The sequence below is a fragment of the Panulirus ornatus genome, chromosome 55, assembly GCF_036320965.1.
Source record: "Panulirus ornatus isolate Po-2019 chromosome 55, ASM3632096v1, whole genome shotgun sequence".
NCBI classification, from domain to species: Eukaryota; Metazoa; Arthropoda; class Malacostraca; order Decapoda; family Palinuridae; genus Panulirus; species Panulirus ornatus.
Window position 1 is genome coordinate 9,103,846 of NC_092278.1, and position 23,555 is coordinate 9,127,400.

A 23,555-nucleotide genomic window follows, 5' to 3' on the forward strand; every position below is an offset into this window, starting at 1 on the left:
TATCATGACAATGTAGTCACTTGATCATTTAATGAAAAAGAAAAATTTCGCTACTATTATGGTATAACGTCAGTGACAAAATTTTATACACCATTAAAAAGCTGCCATGAAAATACAGTAACTATTACATAAATATCATGATAAAATAGTGACCATGGCAATATAACCATTCTGAGATTATAGTCATTATGACAATATAGTCGCTATTAAAATACTGTCACCTTAATAATAAAGTTATCAAAATGATATATCACTTGTGACAAAATATGTATGATAAGAAAATGACAGTATAGCACCTATAAAAAAGATCACCTTGCCACTATAGTCAAGATGACGATATATACATCATAGCAACGTAAAGAAAAAGAGATGATAACCAGAACGACGGTATGTTCATAATGACAATACTGCAACTATGAAAATATGTTCCCCACGATTCTCCAGCTTCACTGACAATAAAGCCATCTTCACAAAAAGAGTACAATTGAAAAAATAGCAAACGACTATACAGCCATCAAGACAGTGCAGCCACACTGACAATAATCTCTCGATATAAATCAATCGCCAGGACATTAGAGTCACCTTGATAATGAATATACAATGAGTATATGAACATCATGAAAATATAGCGTCCATATAAATATATTTGTCGTGAAAATATAGCCTCCATATGAATATCTTCAAAGTGACAATTTCGCCATTCTGATAATATAGTCAAGACGCTAATATATCCACCATAACAATAAAGCCACCATGATCACATAAATGATATGACAATATAGTCAACGCAACAATAAACGCATTCATAAATTATATCCACTCTGAGAATACAGCCACATGAAAATATACATACTATGACAAAATAGTCATTTTTGGATCATAGGAAACATATAGCGTCCATGAGAATATAGTCTCTATGACAAAATAGCGACGAAGACAGGATTTATCATCACAATACAGTCACCTTGACAGTATAGCCAATAAAACAGTGTAACAACCATTAAAATGTACCTACCATAACAATATAGCTTACATGAAAATATAGTTACTATGACAAATTCATTACAATGAAATACAAGCTCTATCTCATTATGGTTTCGATAATCACACACCAATCATGATCATATAAGATAAAACCTTCAAAACAAAGCAAGGGTAGCGACAACGCAGGGAGGAATAGCTACAACCTAGCTCTTAAAGACGACAGCAGCTCCGTACACGTCGGTAGCTGGTGCGCGACTGTCATCAGGTGACTATATTGTCATGATATGCTATATTGTCATGGTTTCAGTACTGTCGTAGTGAATATATTATAATTTTACCTATATTGCAGTGGCAGGGTGGCTAAATTTTCATGGTAGGATAATTTTGTTATCGCGGTTATATTGCATTTGTGATAATACTGTCATGGTGACTTTGTTCCAGTAATATCTATTATAACATTTAATTTGTTGAGGCGATTGCAATATTTTCGTAGAGACTCTAATGTCATGTTGCCTGTGTTGCCATGATGGTTGCATGTCATCTTGACTATATAGTCATGTTGGTTATATTCCAGTTATGATTACATGGTTATGGTAAGTATATTGCCATGGTGACTATATTGATAGGTGACTACATTGCCATGATAGCTATTTTTCATTTTTGTTATACTGTAAGGAGGTGACTGTCTTTTCATATTGAATATATTATCAGGGTAGCTATATTGTTAATTTAGCTATATCATTGTGGTGCTTGTTTTCTTTTTCTGGTGGTATATTGCCATGATGCCTAGACTAACATTTTGGCGATATTGGCATGGTGATATAGTGGCTTAGCAAATAAACTGTTATTGTGGTTATGTTCCATGGGATTTTATTATCATAGTAGCTACATTGTCAATGTTACTATATTTTCATGGTAGCTCCATTGCCATGGTGACGATATTGCCATTGTGGCTGTATTGTTATTTTCAATATAATGCCATCCTAACTACATTATCTTGGTCGCTATATTTACTTGCTGGCTATATTGCTATGTTTAATTTTGTCGTTGGGGATATATTTTGTCATTAACTACAATTTTCTTTTAATCATATGATCATGATAACAATATTTTCATGGCGGCTTATTTGGTAATGTGAGTGCGAGTGTATAGATATCATATTATGATGTCATTATATTGTCATGGTTTTTATACTGTGATGGTGTTTATATCAGCCTACTGATGATATTATCATGATTGATATATGATTATGGTAACTAAATTGTAATGGCGATTATATTTCATTGTGACAATTTTGTCATGTTGCCTGCATTTTCATGGTAGCTATATTATTTTGGCAGGTACATTTTTATTGTTGTTTCATTGTTTTATCGGCTATACTGTCAAGGTGACTATATATTAATTAAAAATCTTGTCTTCGTTGCTATTTTGTCATGGACACTATATTGTCCTGGAGCCTATACGTTTGCTATGATCCGAAAGAGATTATTTTGTCACAGGATCAATATTGTCAGGTGCTTATATTGCCATAACGAATATAATTTGAAGGCTTCCTTATTGTTGCGTTGACTGTATTGTCATATCACTTATATGATCAAGGTTATATTGTTATAGTGAATATATTGCCGTATTGACTATATCATCATATTGGCTAAATTGTCATTGTAAGTATGTTGACATGGAAGCCTTATCTTCATGATGTTTATATAGTCAGTGAATTATATCGTGACATTATTGTCATAGTGGCTGTAGTTTCATGATGGCTATATAGTCGTTTGGTGTATTTTCACTGTTACTCTTTTGTGAGGATTGCTTTATTGTCATTGTAGCTATAGTGTCATGGGTGATGTTTTTTCATAGTAGCAGTATTGTCATTATAAACATACCGTCATTTTGGCTACCTACTCATTTTGCTTATATTGCGAAGATTTACATATCGTCACCTTGGCTATATAGTCAAGGTGATCTCTTTTATAGTTGCTATATTGTCATTTTTTTTAGTCATGCATATTTTTTCATAAGCGATACATTATCGTGATAACTTTACTATTAAGGTAACCGTATATTGTCATTGTGACAATGTTGATATTATGACTATAATGTCTTAGTGGCTATATTGCTAAGATAACTATACTGTCATGGTGACTATTTCATGATGATGGTTATAATGTGAGTTTGACTGCATTTTCATTGTAGCATATTTAATGGTGTTGATTTTGCCCTTGAAGATATATCATAAAAACGAGAATTTACTTTTTTTCAAATTATCATGTGAATATATTGCCATGATATGCGATATTGATATAGTTTCAGTACTGTCATGTTGAATGTATACTATGTTGGTTACATTACAATTAAAGTCATAGTGGCAGAGTAACTATATTTTCATGGTTGGATCATTTTGTTATGACGATTTTATTGTATTTGTGAGTATATTTTCATGGTTACTGTGTTGCCGTAATTTCTATATTGTCCTGGACACTACATATCCTGAAATCTATATTGTCATATTAGTTGTATAATCATGGTAGCTTTATTGTCATAGTGAATATCTTGTCGTCGTGACTATATTATCATAATGACTAAATTGTCATAGGAAATATGTTGACATGAGGGCTATATTTTCATGACATTCATAAAGTCATTGAAAGATTACTATGAAGGTGACTCTAATAGCCTGGCGATTGATGTATATCGTGACATTATTGTCACGATAGCTGCATTGTCATGGTGGCTATATTGTCGTTTAATGTATTTTCAGTGTTACTCTTTTGTGAAGATTGCTTTATTGTCATTGTAGCTATAGTGTCATGTGGAATATATTTTCGTAGTAGCAGTATTGTCATTATGAACATATCGTCATTTTTGCTCTCTGCTCATTTTGGTTACATTGCGAAGATTTACATATCGTCACCTTGGCTATATTGGCAAGGTGATCTCTTTATATTTGCTATATTGTCATTTTTTTACTCATGTATGTTTTTTCATGAGTAATACTTTATCTTGATAACTATATCATTAAAGTGACAGTATATTGTCATAGTGACTATATTGTCATTATAACTACAATCTCTTAGTGGCTATATTGCTAAGATACCTACATGTGACTACATTTTCAATGTAGCTTATTTAATGGTGTTGATTTACCCTTGGAGATATATCATTATAAAAACGAATATTTCATTTTGTTTAAATTATGAGGTGAATACATTGTCATAATATGCTATATTGTTATAGTTTCAGTACTGTCATGGTGAATGTATATTATGTTGGCTACATTACAATGGAAGCCATAGTGGCAGGGTGGCTATATTTTCATAGTTTGATCATTTTGTTATTAGTATTTTATTGTATTTTTGAATGTATTGTCATGGTGACTGTGTTACCATAATTTCTATATTCTCATTTGATTTATTAAATTGATGGCAATATTGTCATAGAGACTGTACTGTCATATTGCCTGTATGGTCATCATGCTTGTCTTGTCATCGTGACTCTATGGTCATGATGGCTATACAGTCATTAAGATTACATTCTTATGGTAACTATATTGCCATCATGCCTTTTTGTCCGAGTAAGATGCTATATGTTTCCTACGATCCGAAAGCGACTATTTTGTCACGGTATATATATTGTCAGGTGGCTATATTGACGTTGTGAACATATTCTGAATGTTTCTTTAATATTGCATTGACTATATTGTTATATCAGTTATATGGCCATGGTGGCTTTGTTGTTATAGTGAATATATTGTAGTTGTGACTATACTATCATAATGGCTAAATTGTCATGGGAAATATGTTGATATGGATGCTATATTCTCATGATACTTTTATGGTAATTGTAAACAATTTTTCAAGTTTACTCTAATATCACAGTGATTGATTTATGTTGTAACATTATTGTTATGGTGGCTGTGCAATCATGGTGGCTATATTGTCGTTTGATGCGTTTTCAATGTTACTATTTAGTGAATATGGCTTTAATATCAGTGAAGCTATACTTTCATTGGGAACAAATTTTCATAGTGACGCAATTGTCATTATGAAATAAAGTCATTTTGGCTATCTTCTAATTTGGGTTACATTGCAATGTTATATATATCGTCACCTTGGCTATATTGGGAAGGTGACTTTTTTTATAGGTGGTATATTGTCATTTTTTAATCGTGCATATTCTGTTATAAGCGATTTATTATCATGATATCCATATCATTAAGGTGAAAATATTGGCATGGCGACTATATTGTCTTTATGACTGTAATCATATGATAGCAATATAGGTACCCTGATATATAGGCAACATGAAAAGACAATCACCCCCTTGTAATGTAAAAAAAAATAACAAATAGCCATCTTGGCAATATATTCGTTTAACAATATAGCCGCCATGGCAAAATAGTTACCATATCAATATAATCTTAATGGAAATATGACTACCATGACCATATAGACACGATGACAATACAACCACCAAGACAATACAGGAACCATGACATTACATTATGACAAGATAGCCACCAATTCAACAAATCAAATGACAGAATAGATAATATTGCAACAGTCACCATGACAATATACATACAAGTGGAATATAATCGACATAACAAAATGATTATATCATGAAAATATAGCCACTCTGCCACTATGGCTTCCATTGGAATATAGCCAACATAATAATACATATACAATGACATTCCTGAAACCATAACAATATAGCATATCACGACAATGTAGTCCCCTAATGATTTAATCAAAATGAAAATCTCGTTTTATAATGATACATCCTCAAGGGCAAACCCAACACCAATATAAAAGCTACCGTTAAAATGTAGTCACCATGACATTATAACGATCATGATGAAATAGACACCATGACAATAAAGTTACTTTGGCAAGGTATCCAACATGATATCATTGTCATAATAACAATATAGTCAAAATGCCAATATATAGTTAACGGAATGTTATAGTTATCATGATAATGTATCACTTACGACAAAAAATGCAAGAGTAGAAAAATGAAAATATAGCAACCGTAAAAAAAGATCGCGTTGCTAATATAGCCAAGGTGATGATAGATATATATGATAGAAATGTAACCAAAATAAGGAGATGGAGAAAATGACATTATGTTCATAATGACAATAATTCCACTATGAAAATATATTCTCCATGACACTATAGGTACACTGGCAGTAAAGCTATCTTCACAAAAGCGTAAAATTAAAATACAGCAAACTACAATATAGCCACCATGACAATACAGCCATGTTGACAATAATATCACGATATAACTCAATCACCAGGACAATAGAGTCACCTTGACAGTAATCTTACCATGCCTTTATAAATATCATGAAAATATAGCCCCCATGTCAAGATATTTTCTATGGCAATTTAGCCATTATGAAAATATAGTGACGACGACAATCTATTCACTATGACAATAAAGCTACCATGATCATATAACTGATATGACAATATAATCAAAGCAAAAATATAGAAACATTTAACTTATATTCACAATGGCAATATAACCATCTGACAATATAGATACTGCTAATAGATAGTCGTTTTCGGATAATAGGAAAAATATAGACTCCAGGACCATATAGTCTCTGTGAAAAAACAGTGACTCAGACAGGATTTATCATCATGATATGCTCATAACATTATAGCTGTCATGGAATTGTAGTCAACATGACAAAATTATAACAATGAAATAAAACGACATTACAATATACTTACCATAATCATACACCAATCACGATTATATATCAGCAGGTTGACATAAACAAGATCATAGAGTAAAAATTTAAGTGACATAATGAGATGATATCCATTCACTTACACTTACAATACCACATAAGGTTTCATGAAAATATTATCATGATCATATAATCACAACAGTATTGTCACTAATTATAAAATATATCCCGAAAGACAAAATTAACCATAACAATATAGCCATCAAGTTGATATAGCGTACAAGGTAATGTAGCCAGGACGGCATCATATTGAAAGTAAGAATACAACCACCATGACAATGTCATCACCATGACAGTGTAGCTACAATGAAAATATAGTAACCTTGATTATGTAGCTACCATGATAAAATATACAATTGAAAAATATCCACAGGAAGAGTTTAGCTGCTAAAACACTATATCGCCATGCCAATATCGCCAAAATGTTGTTATTGCCATCATAATAATATAACGCCAGAAAAGAAATATATATACCCATTACTCGCCAATATAGCTATTCTGACAATATTGCCAACATGAAAAGACAGTCACCTCCTTGTTATATAACAAAAATGACAAATAGCCATCATGGCGATATAGGGATTTAACAATACAGCCACTATGGTAATATAGTTACCATAACAATGTGATCTTAACGACAATATAGCCAACATGACTATATAGTCACGTTGACAATACAACCACCGTGACAATACAGATAACATGACAGTACCGTCTCTAAGACAATATTGCCATCAAATTGACAAATTATATGACAATGTAGATATCATGGCAACATAGTCACTATGACAATGTACTCAGAAATGCAATATACTCGCCATCATATAATTATCCTACCATGAAAATATAGCCACCTACCATTTTGGTTTCCATTGCAATGTAGAAACAGTAATAAAAGATTTACCATGACAGTACTGAAACCATAACAGTATAGCATATCATGCCAATGTAGTCACCAAATAATCTAATCAAAATGACAATTTGTCTTATATAATGGTATATCCTCAAGGGCAATATCAACACCATTAAAAAAGCTTCGACGAAAATACAGTCATTATGACATTATAAAAATCATGATAAAAAAGTCACCATGACAATATAGTTATCTTGGCAATATAGCCACTGTTACATTATAGTAATGATCATAATATAGTCGCTATGACAATATTGTCACCATAAAAATATAATCATCATGATAATATTTCCCTTATGACAAAGTATGCAAGAGTTAAATAATGACAATATATCACCTATAAAAAGATCACCTTGCCAATAAAGCTAAGGTGACGATATATACATAATAGCAATGTAACTAAAATGAAAAGACAGCCAAAATGACGGTATAGTCATAATGACAATACTGCCACTATGAAAATATGTTCCCCATGACACTATAGCTACACTGACAACAAAGCCATTTTCACAAAAGGGCAACATTGAAAATACAGCAAACAAGAATATAGTCACTATCATAGTTCAGCCAATAAGATAATAATGTCACGATACAAATCATCACCATATCATTAGTCACCTTGATAATAAACTTGCAATGACTATATAAATATCATGAAAATATAGCCTCCATGTCAACATGTCTCACATGATAATCTGGCCATTATAATATAGTCATGACGGCAATTTATTCACTATAACAATATAGCCACAGTGATCATATAACTGGTATGACAATACAGTCAAAGAAGCAAAAAAGAAATATATATATCATATTCACTATGGCAGTATAACTACATGACAATTTAGACACTGTGACAAATAGTCGCTTTTGAATCATAGCAAACATACAGCCGGCAGGACAACATAGTCTCTATGACAAAATAGCCACCAAGACAGGATATATCATTGTGATATAGACACCTTGACGGTATAGACCATAAAACAATGTAACAATCATGAACTGTTCCTGCAAAAACATTATAGGTGTCATGAAATTTTAGTCAACATGACAAAATTATCATAACGAAATATCATCGACATTACAATATAGTTACCATAATCATAGACCAATCATGATCATATAATCCGCAGTTTGACATAAACAATATCACAGTATAAAAACAATGACAGTATAAGTGACATGATGATATGATATCCATACACTTACACTTACAGCACCAAAGAAGCCGCCATGAATATATTGTTATCATGATCATATGAATACAACAATATTGTAGATAGTGACAAATATATCCCCAACGACAAAATTAATCATAGCAATATAGCCATCAACATGTTATAGCGAACAAGATAATGTTGCGAGCATTGTACTGAGAATTACAATACAGACACCGTGCCAATGTCGTCACCATGACAATATAACTACCATGAAAATATAGTAACGTTGATAATGTAGCTGCCATGGCAAAATATTCAAGATAGAAAATACCCAAAAGATAGCCAAAACAAGGCTTTAGCTGCTAAGACGATATATCACCATGCCAATATCTCTAAAATGTTAGTATAGCCGTCATGGCAATATATCAGCAGAAAAATACTCATCACAACGATATAGCTAACTTGACAATATACTACTCTGACAATATAGGTAACATTAAAAGACAGCCACCTCCTTGAAATATAAAAGAAAAAAAATGACAAATAGCCATCATGGCAATATGGTAACTAAACAATATAGCCATCATGGCAATATGGTAACAAAACAATATAACCATCATGGCAATATGATTACAATAGCAATGTATTCTTAATGGCAATATAGTCACCATGTCCTTATAGTCACGATGTCAATACAACTACCATGACAATACAGAAAACATCAAAATACAGTCTGTAAGACAATATTGCTACTAATTCAACAAGTTAAATGATAATATAGATATTATGGCAACACAATCACGATGACAATATACTCAGAAATGTTATATAATCGTCATAATAAAATGATCCTAAAATGAAAATATAGTCACCCTGCCACTATGGCTTCCATTACAATATAGCCACAATAACAAAACATTCACCACGACAGTACTGAAAACATAACAATATAGCATATCATGACAATGTAGTCACTTGATCATTTAATGAAAAATAAAAATATCGCTTCTATTATGGCATAACCTCAGGGACAAAATTTTATACACCATTAAAATGCTGCCATGAAAATACAGCCACTATGACATAAATATCATGATAAAATCGTGACCATGGCAATATAGCCACTCTGAGATTATAGTCATTATGACAATATAGTCCCTATTAGAATACTGTCTCATTAATAACAAAGTTATCAAAATGATATATCGCTTTTGACAAAGTATGCATGATTAGAAAATGACAGTATAGCACCTATAAAAAAGATCACATTGCCACTATAGTCAAGGTGACGATATATACATCATAGCAACGTAAAGAAAAAGAGATGATAACCAGAACGACGGTATGTTCATAATGGCAATACTGCAACTATGAAAATATGTTCTCCACGATTCTCCAGCTTCACTGACAATAAAGCCATCGTCACAAAAAGAGTACTATTGAAAAAATAGCAAACGACTATACAGCCATCAAGACAGTACAGCCACCATGATAATAATCTCTCGATATAAATCAATCGCCAGGACATTTGCGTTACCTTGATAATGAATATACAATGAGTACATGAACATCATGAAAATATAGCGTCCATATGAATATATTTGTCGTGAAAATATAGCCTCCATATGAATATCTTTAAATTGACAGTTTCGCCATTTTGATAATATAGTCAAAATGCTAATATATTCACCATAGCAATAAAGCCACCATGATCACATAAATGATATCATAATATAATCAACGCAACAATAAACGCATTTATGAATTATATCCACTCCGAGAATACAGCCACATGAAAATGTAGATACTGTGACAAAATAGTCATTTTTGGATCATAGCAAACATATAGCGTCCAAGAGAATATAGTCTCTATGACAAAATAGCGAAGGAGACAGGATTTATCATCACAATACAGTCATCTTGACAGTATAGCCAATAAAACAGTGGAACAACAATGAAAATGTTCCTACCATAACGATCTAGCTTACATGAAAATATAGTTACTATGACAAATTCATTACAATGAAATACAAACGATATCACATTATGCTTTCGATAATCATTCACCAATCATGATCATATAAGATAAAAACCTTCAAAACGAAGTAAGGGTAACGACAACGCAGGGAGGAGTAGCTACAACCTAGCGCTGAAAGACGACAGCAGCTCCGTACATCTCGGTAGCTGGTGCGCGACTGTCATCAGGTGACTACATTTTCATGATATGCTATATTGTCATGGTTTCAGTGCTGTCGTAGTGAATGTATTATTATGTTAGCTATATTGCAGTGGCAGGGTGGCTAAATTTTCATGGTAGGATAATTTTGTTATCGCGGTTATATTCCATTTGTGATAATACTGTCATGGTGACTGTGTTAGAGTTATATCTATATTATCATTTAATTTGTTGAAGCGATTGCAATATTGTCGTAGAGACTCTAATGTAATGTTGCCTGTATTGTCATGATGGTTGCATGTCACCTTGACTATATAGTCATGTTGGTTATATTCTAGTTATGATTACATGGTTATGGTAACTATATTGCCATGGTGACTATATTGATAGGTGACTACATTGCCATGATAGCTATTTTTCATTTTTGTTATACTGTAAGGATGTGACTGTCTTTTCATATTGAATATATTATCAGGGTAGCTATATTGTTAAGTTATCTGTATCATTGTGGTGCTTATTTTCTTTTTCTGGTGGTATATTGCCATGATGCCTAGACTAACATTTTGAGGATATTGGCAAATAAACTGTTATTGTGGATATGTTTCATGGTATTTTATCATCATAGTAGTTACATTGTCAATGTTACTATATTTTTATCCATTCTCATGGTGACGATATTGCCATTGTGGCTGTATTGTTATTTTCAATATAATGCCATCCTAACTACATTATCTTGGTCGCTATATTTACTTGCTGGCTATATTGCTATGGTTAATTTTGTCGTTAGGGATATATTTTGTCATTAACTACAATTTTGTTTTAATCATATGATCATGATAATATTTTCATGGCGGCTTATTTGGTAGTGTGAGTGCAAGTGTATGGATATCATATTATCATGTCACTATATTGTCATAGTTTTTATACTGTGATGGTGTTTATGTCAGCCTCCTGATGATATTATCATGATTGATACATGATTTTAGTAACTAAATTGTAATGGAGATTATATTTCATTGTGAAAATTTTGTCAAGTTGCCTGAATTTTCATGGTAGCTATATTGTTATGGCAGGTACATTTTTATTGCTGTTTTATTGTTTTATCGGCTATACTGTCAAGGTGACTATATCTTAATTAAAAATCTTGTCTTGGTCGCTATTTTGTCATGGACACTATATTGTCCTGGAGCCTTTATGTTTGCTATGATCCGAAAGAGACTATTTTGTCACAGCATCAATATTGTCAGGTGCTTATATTGCCATAATGAATATAATTTGAAGGCTTTCTTATTGTTGCGTTGACTGTATTGTCATATCACTTATGTAATCATGGCTATATTGTTATAGTGAATGTATTGCCGTCTTGACTTTATCATCATATTGGCTAAATTGTCATGGTAAGTATGTTGACATGGAAGCTTTATTTTCATGATGTTTATATAGTCAGTGAATTATATCGTGACATTATTGGTATAGTGGCTGTACTTTCATGGTGGCTATATAGTCGTTTGCTGTATTTTCACTGTTACTCTTTTGTGAAGATTGCTTTATTGTCATTGTAGCTATAGTGTCATGGGGGATATATTTTCATAGCAGCAGTATTGTTATTATGAACATACCGTCAAGTTGGCTATCTACTCATTTTGGTTATATTGCGAAGATTTACATATCGTCACCTTGCTATATTGTCAAGGTGATCTCTTTTATAGTTGCTATGTTGTCATTTTTTTAGTCATGCATATTTTTTCATAAGCGATACATTATCGTGATAACTTTACTATTAAGGTGACAGTATATTGTCATTGTGACAATGTTGACAATATGACTATAATCTCTTAGTGGCTATATTGCTAAGATAACTATACTGTCTTGGTGACTATTTCATGATGATGGTTATAATGACAGTTTGACTGCATTTTCATTGTAGCATATTTAATGGTGTTGATTTTGCCCTTGAAGATATATTATAAAAACGAAAATTTCCTTTTTTTTAAATTATCATGTGAATATATTGCCATGATATGCGATATTGTTATTGTTTCCGTACTGTCATGTTGGATTCATTTTATGTTGGTTACATTACAATTAAAGTCATAGTGGCTGGGTAACTATATTTTCATAGTTGGATCATTTTGTTATGACGATCTTATTGTATTTGTGAGTATATTCTCATGGTTACTGTGTTGCCGTAATTTCTATATTGTCCTGGACACTACATATCCTGAGATCTATATTGTCATATCAGGTATATGATCATGGTAGCTTTATTGTCATAGAGAATATCTTGTCGTCGTGACTATATTATCATAATGGCTAAATTGTCATAGGAAATATGTTGACATGAGGGCTATATTTTCATGATATTCATAAAGTCATTGAAAGATTACTATCAAGGTGACTCTAATAGCCTGGCGATTGATGTATATCGTGACATTATTGTCACGATAGCTGTATTGTCATGGTGGCTATATTGTCGTTTCCTCTATTTTCAATGTTACTCTTTTGTGAAGATTGCTTTATTGTTATTGTAGCTTTAGTGTCATGGGGAATATATTTTCTTAGTAGCAGTATTGTCATTATGAACATATCGTCATTTTGGCTATCTGCTCATTTTGGTTACATTGCGAAGATTTACATATCGTCATCTTGACTCTATTGGCAAGGTTATCTCTTTATAGTTGCTACATTGTCATTTTTTATCATATATATTTTTTCATGAGTGATACATTATCTTGATAACTATATCATTAAAGTGACAGTATATTGTCATAGTGACTATATTATCATTATGACTACAATCTCTTAGTGGCTATATTGCTAAGAAAACTACATGTGACTACATTTTCATTGTAGCTTATTTATTGGTGTTCATTTACCATTGGAGATATATCATTATAAAAACGGATATTTCATTTTGTTTAAATTATGAGGTGAATACATTGTCATGATATGCTATATTGTTATAGTTTCTGTACTGTCATGGTGAATGTATATTATGTTGGCTACATTACAATGGAAGCCATAGTGTCAGGGTGGTTACATTTTCACGGTTTGATCATTTTGTTATTAGTATTTTATCGTATTTTTGAATTTATTGTCATGGTGATTGTGTTGCCATAATTTCTATATTGTCATTTGATTTATCAAATTGATGGCAATATTGTCATAGAGACTGTATTGTCATGTTGCCTGTATGGTCATCATGGTTGTCTTGTCATCGTCATGGTCATGATGGCTATACTGTCGTTAAGATTACATTCTTATGCTAACTATATTACCATCATGCTTTTTGTCAGAGTAGCTATATTGTTAAGTTAGCTATCTTATTGTGGTGGTTATTTTTTTTCCGTTTTTTATATTGCCATGATGGCTATACTAGAATTTTGGCAAAATTACCAAGGTGATATAGTGTTCGCAGCCCAACTGTTGTTTTGGACATTTTTTCATGGGAATACATTATCATGGTACCTACATTGTCAAGGTTACTATATTTCATACAAGCTACATTGTAAAGGTGACGATATTGGCATGGCGGGCGTATTGTTATGTTCAATATAACGCCATCCTGGCTACATTATCTTGGTCGCTATATCAACTTGATGGCTATATTGCTAAGGTCAATTTCATCGTTGGGGATGTATTTTGTCTTTACCTACAATTTGGTTGTGATTATATGATCATGGTAATATTTCTATGACGGCTTATTTGGCATGTTGATTTTATCTGTCTGGATATCATATCATCATGTAACTTAGTCTGTCATGCTTTTAAACTGTGATGGTGCTTATGTGAAAATGCTGATTACATTATCATCATTAATGAATGATTATTGTAACTATATAGAAATGGCAATATCTTTTTTGATCATTTTGGTATGTTGACTTCATTTTGATAGTAGTTATATTGGTATGGCAGGTACACACAGCAAAAAAACTATTGCGCGTTTTTTGTACGAAACAAAATGACGCACCAGACGTGGAATAATGGAAGTCAACATTTTCCTGTGAGATGGTGGTAGCCCTGATGTCCCTGCCTGTGGGTGTCCTCACCTATCTAATGGCAACGATATATCCTTCCGTATGTAGTACAGTAGATGGGATACGTAAATTGAGCATGTAAATGTAATATTCTGCACAGTAAGGCATATTGCAGTAATCATTATCTCTTGCAAAGTGTCAAATTCGTGGTGTAAAATAATATAGTACATGGTAACTACGACACCCTGCTTCATACCGGCGGTGATTTATCTGTCTGCTGGTTTAGATTAATCAGCAACCTCACGTAATATGTAGTATCACCTGTGTGACTGATAACAGTATGTCACAAACCTGGCACCACATCATAGTATTTAGTAAACCAACATGAAAAGTAATGACTCTTTTCATGGATCTGCATTAGTTAACTTCCCTTTAACAGTGAAAATCAGATTTCTTTATATCATGACCATAGACATGTTGTTGGAGGTTAAGAAAGTAATCTTTGACTGTAAATTTTATTATTTCAATACTTGGTATAACCTCCTCCCGTTGCCAACACTTCATTGAGCCTTCGAGGCATGGATGCCACTAACGTCTGCGTTAAGTTCCTACCAGAAGGGCTTCGTAGATGTTCCCATGCTTGTAAAGCATCATTTACGACTGTAGCACGACATCGATGTTGTCGGTCAGGCATGCCTTGCTGCATGGCCGCCCATACGTGCTCTATCGGGTTGAGATCAGGCGATTTTGCAGGATGTGGCAACACTGATATACGTGGATGGCGAGCATACCACGCCTTTACAACCCTGGAAGTGTGAACTGGGCTGTTATCTTGGACGAGGTAAAATGGCTGCGGCTCTGGAAACAGCATAGCCCCCACTGAAGGTAGCAGGACCTCCTCCAGTATCTCAACGTATCTAGGTCCGGTCAACTGGCCAGGCCCGACATCCACCAACTCACCGACACCAGCACCATGGATGCAACCAAATAGTCCTGCACTGACGCGCCCACTCCTCCTGCTACCCACCACATGTTGTGTCTCGTATCTGGTTATATAAAATGTATAAAATTACATAAGACTGTGTCTGAATCATATTAGTGCAACTGTTGCTGCAATATAGATTAAGATAATAACTAAGTAAATTAAAAAATATTAACTAACTTAATATATAATAATTATTTATTATGATATCACATCGTAAATGGAGATTATTGCTACAGTATTTACATATGCCATATAAAGTGATCATAATCACTGTTATTCACTTAAAAAATAATGACTGTGCATAACTAAAATGTAATACTGAAGCACAACAGGACGTTTCAAGCAGCAAACCACTGTGTTGGCCGTGGCACCCTGGTTTCAAAGCACTTCCGGAACGTTGTTCATGTTGGCCTCACCATAAATTGTCATTATGAAATGGAAAATATGTTATATAGCATAACCTCTGTGTGTGTGTGTGTGTGTGTGTGTGTGTGTGTGTTTCTGAGAGAGAGAGAGAACAGACAGACAGAGAAAGAGCTAACCTAGTGTTAGGATGCCGCCAAACATGTTTGTTTGCAGGGGGACCATCGCTGCAGAAGTTTTTTGACGTTCTCCCAGAAATGATGTGGCTTGTCCGCATACTCCAACGCATACTCCACCCTGCTCTCCATGTTTGCCTCACTTAACACAGGTTTTGTTGCTGGTATGCGACCACGTAGCCTCTCAGAGTGATGTCTGTTTCGGACAGTTTGATGGGTGCACTGCAGACCAAGAGTATCCCGAATGTTGCTAGCGGGCGTGAAGGGGGCAGCAGCAATGACAGCTGCTATGGCCTAGGGTAAGGATGACATAGTGCAAATATAACATGTGATGTGGTTGTTTACATAACATCAAGTGGTCCAGTATACCTATATATGCAACATCATTACCTGATCATCTTCCGGGGTTGTGCAACGTGGGCGCCCACGCCGATGCCTGTTGTCTGTGTTGCCCAACTCTGCCTGTCGGTGAATCCATCGTGCTACGGTTGACCGGTGAATACCAAGACGTCTCCCAATTTCAGAGTCGCTGCAGCCCTCATTATGAAGCTGTAGAATAGCTTCACGTGTCGCTTGTGAGGTCTCCATGGTAGAATTAGATATACCACAAAAACAACCTTTCGACATTGGCTCGCAGTGAACTATACCCGCGCTGTTTCATTGTTTCAAAAATATATCGCATGTCTCATTACATTTCCTGCATGGACATGAAATGGCGGTGTAAGATAACCTTTATGGACTGCCACGAACCCAGATGTGCTATAGAATAATACAATATCAATAGTAAAACATATTCTTCCCAAATTACACCCATACAATATGAAGCTATTGTGTTTACCTCGCATCACATTCAGGTATGCTGCAGCTACCACATGCGGGGGTTGCCGCATATAGCTTTGTGTGTCTCACAGCTATATCACACACACCAATTCAAAAGCAGGGGTTCGTACTGCCTTGTATGATGTAATTTTATTGCTAATAATATAATGCCGCTCTTGTGGCACGTAACTTACATGGGTCTAGCATAGGACTCTGGAAACCTATGGCTTCAAGGCACGAATACCAACCCTACCGGCATGGTACAACAGGTAGGTCAGTGATCATTACAGACGTCTTCAAACCCCCTCTGCGCGATAGTTTTTTTGTTGTGTGTACATTTTCATGGTTCTGATATTGTTTTATGGGTTATACTGTCAAGGCGGCTGTATAGTATTGATAAATTCTGTTTTGGACGCTATTGTCTCCTGGACACTATATACTTTAGAGGCTATATGTTTCCTATGATCCGAAAGCGACTATTTTGTCACGGGATCTATATTCTCAGGTGGCTATATTGACGTTGTGAACATATTCTGAATGTTTCTTTAATGTTGCGTTGACAATATTGTTATATCAGTTATATGGCCATGGTGGCTTTGTTGTTAAAGTGAATATATTGTAGTTGTTACTATATTATCAGAATGGCTACATTGTCATGGGAAATATGTTGATATGGATAATATATTCTCATGATACTTTTATGGTAATTGTAAAAATTTTTTCAAGTTTACTCTAATATCACAGTGATTGATTTATGTTGTAACATTATTGTTATGGTGGCTGTACAATCATTGTGGCTATATTGTCGTTTGATGTGTTTTCAATGTTACTATTTAGTGAATATGGCTTTAATGTCAGTGTAGCTATACTTTCATTGGGAACAAATTTTCATGGTGACGAAATTGTCATTATGAAATAAAGTCATTTTGGCTATCTCCTAATTTGGGTAACAATGCCATGATATATATATCGTCACCTTGGGTATATTGGGAGGGTGATTTTTTTTTATAGGTAGTATATTGACATTTTTTTTAATCGTGCATATTCTGTTATAAGCGATATATTATCCTGATACCCATATCATTAAGGTGAAAATATTGGCTGGCGACTATATTGTCTTTATGACTGTAATCTTATGATAACAATATAGGTACCCTGATATATAGGCAACATGAAAAGACAATCACCCCCTTTTAATATAACAAAAAATAACAAATAGCCATCATGGCAATATATTCATTTAACAATATAGCCGTCATGGCAATATAGTTACCATATCAAAATAATCTAAATGGAAATATAACTACCATGACCATATAGACACGATGACAATACAACCACCAAGACAATACAGGAACCCTGACATTACATTATGACAATATAGCCACCAATTCAACAAATCAAATGATAGTATAGATATTATGGCAACAGTCACCATGACAATATACACACAAGTGGAATATAATCGACATAAGAAAATGATTATATTATTAAAATATAGCCACTCTGCCACTATGGCTTCCATTGGAATATAGCCAACATAATAATACATATACAATGATATTCCTGAAATCATAACAATATAGCATATCACGACAATGTAGTCCGCTAATGATTTAATCAAAATGAGAATCTCGTTTTAAAATGATACATCCTCTAGGGCAAACCCAACACCAATATAAAAGCTACCGTGAAAATATAGTCACCATGACATTATAACCATCATGATGAAATAGACACCATGACAATAAAGTTACTTTGGCAAGATATCCAACATGACATCATTGTCATAATAACAATATAGTCAAAATGCCAATATATAGTTACCGGAATGTTATAGTTATCACGATAATGTATCACGACAAAAAATGCAAAAGTAAAAAAATGAAAATATAGCAACCGTAAAAAAAGATCGCTTTGCTAATATAGCCAAGGTGATGATATATATATATATATATATATATATATATATATATATATATATATATATATATATATATATATATATATATATATATATGATAGAAATGTAACCAAAATAAGGAGGTGGCCAAAATTACAGTATGTTCATAATGACAATAATTCCACTATGAAAATATATTCTCCATGACACTATAGGTACACTGACAGTAAGCTATCTTCACAAAAGCGTAAAATCAAAATACAGCAAACTACAATATAGCCACAATGACAATACGGCCATCTTGACAATAATATCACGATATAACTCAATCACCAGGACAATAGAGTCACCTTGACAGTAATCTTACAATGACTTTATAAATATCATGAAAATATAGCCCACATGTCATAATATTTGCTATGAAAATTTAGCCATTATGAAAATATAGTCACGACGACAATCTATTCACTATGACAATAAAGCTACCATGATCATATAACTGATATGACAATAAAATCAAAGCAGAAATATAGAAACATTCAACTTATATTCACAATGGGAATATAACCACCTGACAATATAGATACTGTTAACAGATAGTCGTTTTCTGATCATAGCAAAAATATAGACTCCAGGACAATATAGTCTCTGTGAAAAAACAGTGACTCAGACAGGACTTATCATCATGATATGCTCATAACATTATAGCTGTCATAGAATTGTAGTAAACATGACAAAATTATCACAATGAAATAAAACGACATTACAATATATTTACCATAATCATACACCAATCATGAATATATAATCATCAGGTTGACATAAACAAGATCATAGTGTAAAATCCATGACAATTTAAGTGACATGATGAGATGATATCCATTCACTTACACTTACAATACAACATACGTTTTCATGAAAATATTATCATGATCATATAATCACAACAGTATTGTCACTAATTACAAAATATATCCCAAAAGACAAAATTAACCATAACAATATAGCCATCAAGTTGATATAGCGACCAAGATAATGTAGCCGAGACGGCATCATATTGAAAGTAAGAATACAACCACCATGCCAATCTCTTCACCATGACAATGTAGCTACCATGAAAATATAGTAACCTCGACTTTGTAGCTACCATGATAAAATATGCAATTGAAAAATATCCACAACAAGAGTTTACCTGCTAAAACACTATATCGCCGTGCCAATATCGCCAAAATGTTATTATTGTCATCATGATAATAAACCGCCAGAAAAGATATATATATATACCCAGTACTCGACAATATAGCTATTTTGACAATATTGCCAACATGAAAAGACAGTCACCTCCTTGTTTATATAACAAAAAAGACAAATAGCCATCATGGCGATATAGTGATTTAACAGTACAGCCACTATGGTAATATAATTACCATAACAATGTGATTCTAACGACAATGTAGCCAACATGACTATATAGTCACGATGACAATAAAACCACAGTGACAATACAGATAACATGACAGTACCGTCTCTAAGACAATATTGCCATCAATTTGACAAATTATATGACAATATAGATATTATGGCAACATAGTCACCATGACAATATACTCAGAAATACAATATAATCGCCATGATAAAATGATCCTACCGTGAAAATATAGCCACCTACCATTTTGGTTTCCATTGCAATGTAGAAACAGTAATGAAAAATTTACCATGACAGTGCTGAAACCATAACAGTATAGCATATCATGTCAATGTAGTCAGCTGATAATTTAATCAAAATGACAATTTCTCTTCTATAATGGTATATCCTCAAGGGCAATATCAACTCCATTAAAAAAGATTCTACGAAAATACAGTCATTATGACATTATAAAAATCATGATAAAAAAAGTCACCATGACAATATTGTTATCTTGGCAATATAGCCACTGTGACATTTAGTCATAATGATAATATAGTCGCTATGACAATTTTGTCACCATAAAAATATAATTATCATGATAATATTCCACTTATGACAAAGAATGCAAGAATTAAATAATGACAATACATCACCTATAAAAAGATCACCTTGCCAATATAGCTAAGGTGACGATATATACATTACAGCACTGTAAATAAAATGAAAAGATAGCCAAAATGGCGGTATGGTCATAATGACAATACTGCCACTATGAAAATATGTTCCCCATGACACTATAGCTACACTGACAACAAACCCATATTCACTAAAGAGCAACATTGAAAATACAGTAAACGAGAATATAGCCACTATCATAGTTCAGCCACCATGATAATAATGTCACGATACAAATCATCACCATGTCATTAGTCACCTTGATAATAAACTTACAATGACTATATAAATATCATGAAAATATAGCCTCCATGTCAACATGTCTACCATGATAATCTGGTCATTATGATAATATAGTCATAACGGCAATTTATTCCCTATAACAATATAGCCACAGTGATCATATAAGTGTTGTGACAATATATTCAAAGAAACAAAAAAGAAATATACAAATCATATTCACTATGGCACTATAACTACATGACAATATAGATACTGTGACAAATAGTCGCTTTTGAATTATAGCAAACATATAGCCGGCAGGACAACATAGTCTCTATGACAAAATAGCGACCAAGACAGGATATATCATTATAATATAGACACCTTGACAGTAAAACAATGTAACAATCATGAAACTGTACCAGCCAAAACATTATAGATGTCATGATATTTTAGTCAACAGGACAAAATTATCATAATGAAATATCATCGGCATTAAAATATAGTTATCATAGTCATAGAAAAATCATGATCATATAATCAGAAGGTTGACATAAACAATATTACAGTATAAAAACCATGACAGTATAAGTGACATGATGATATGATAACCATACACTTACACTTACAATACCAAAGAAGCCGCCATGAATATATTGTTATCATGATCACATAATCACAAAAATATTGTAGGTAGTGACAAATATATCTCCAACGACAAGATTAATCATAGCATTATAGCCATCAACTTGTTATAGCGACCAAGATAATGTAGCGAGCATTGTACTGAGATTTACAATACAGTTACCGTGCCAATTTCGTCACCATGACAAAATAGCTACCATGAAAATATAGTAACGTTGATAATGTTGCAGCCATGGCAAAATATTCATTATAGAAAATACCCAAAAGATAGCCAAAACAAGAGTTTAGCTGCTAAGACGATATATCACTATGCCAATACCTCTAAAATGTTAGTATAGCCATCATGGCAATATATCAACAGAAAAAATATTCATCACAAAGATATAGCTAACTTGACAATATACTACTCTCAAAATATAAGTAACATTAAAAGACAGCCACCTCCTTGAAATATAAAAGAAAAAAAATGACAAAAAGCCATCATGGCAATATGGTAACTAAACAATATAGCCATCATGGCAATATGGTAACCAAACAATATAGCCATCATGGCAATATGATTACCGTAGCAATGTATTCTTAATGGCAATATAGTCACCATGTCCTTATAGTCACGAAGACAATACAACTACCATGACAATACAGAAAACATCAAAATACAGTCTCTAAGATAATATTGCCACTAATTAAACAAGTTAAATGACAATATAGATATCGTGGGAACACAATCACGATGACAATATACTCAGAAATTTTATATAATCGTCATAATAAAATGGTCCTACCATAAAATATAGTTACTGTGCCACAATGGCTTCCATTACAATATAGCGACAATAACAAAACATTCACCACGACAGTACTAAAACCATAACCATATAGCATATCCTGACAATGTAGTCACTTGATCATTTAATGAAAAATAAAAATTTCGCTTCTATTATGGTATAACCTCAGGGACAAAATTTTATACACCATTAAAAAGCTGCCATGAAAATACAGTAACTATGACATAAATATCATGATAGAATAGTGACCATGGCAATATAGCTACTCTGAGATAATAGTCATTATGACAATATAGTCGCTATTAAGATACTGTCACCTTAATAATAAAGTTATCTAAATGATATATCGCTTGTGACAAAATATAAATGATTAGAAAATGACAGTATAGCACCTATAAAAATGATCACCTTGCCACTATAGTCAAGGTGACGATAAATACATCATAGCAATGTAAAGAAAAAGAGATGATAACCAGAACGACGGTATGCTCATAATGACAATACTGCAACTATGAAAATATGTTCTCCACGATTCTCCAGCTTCACTGACAATAAAGCCTTCTTCACAAAAAGAGTACTATTGAAAAAATA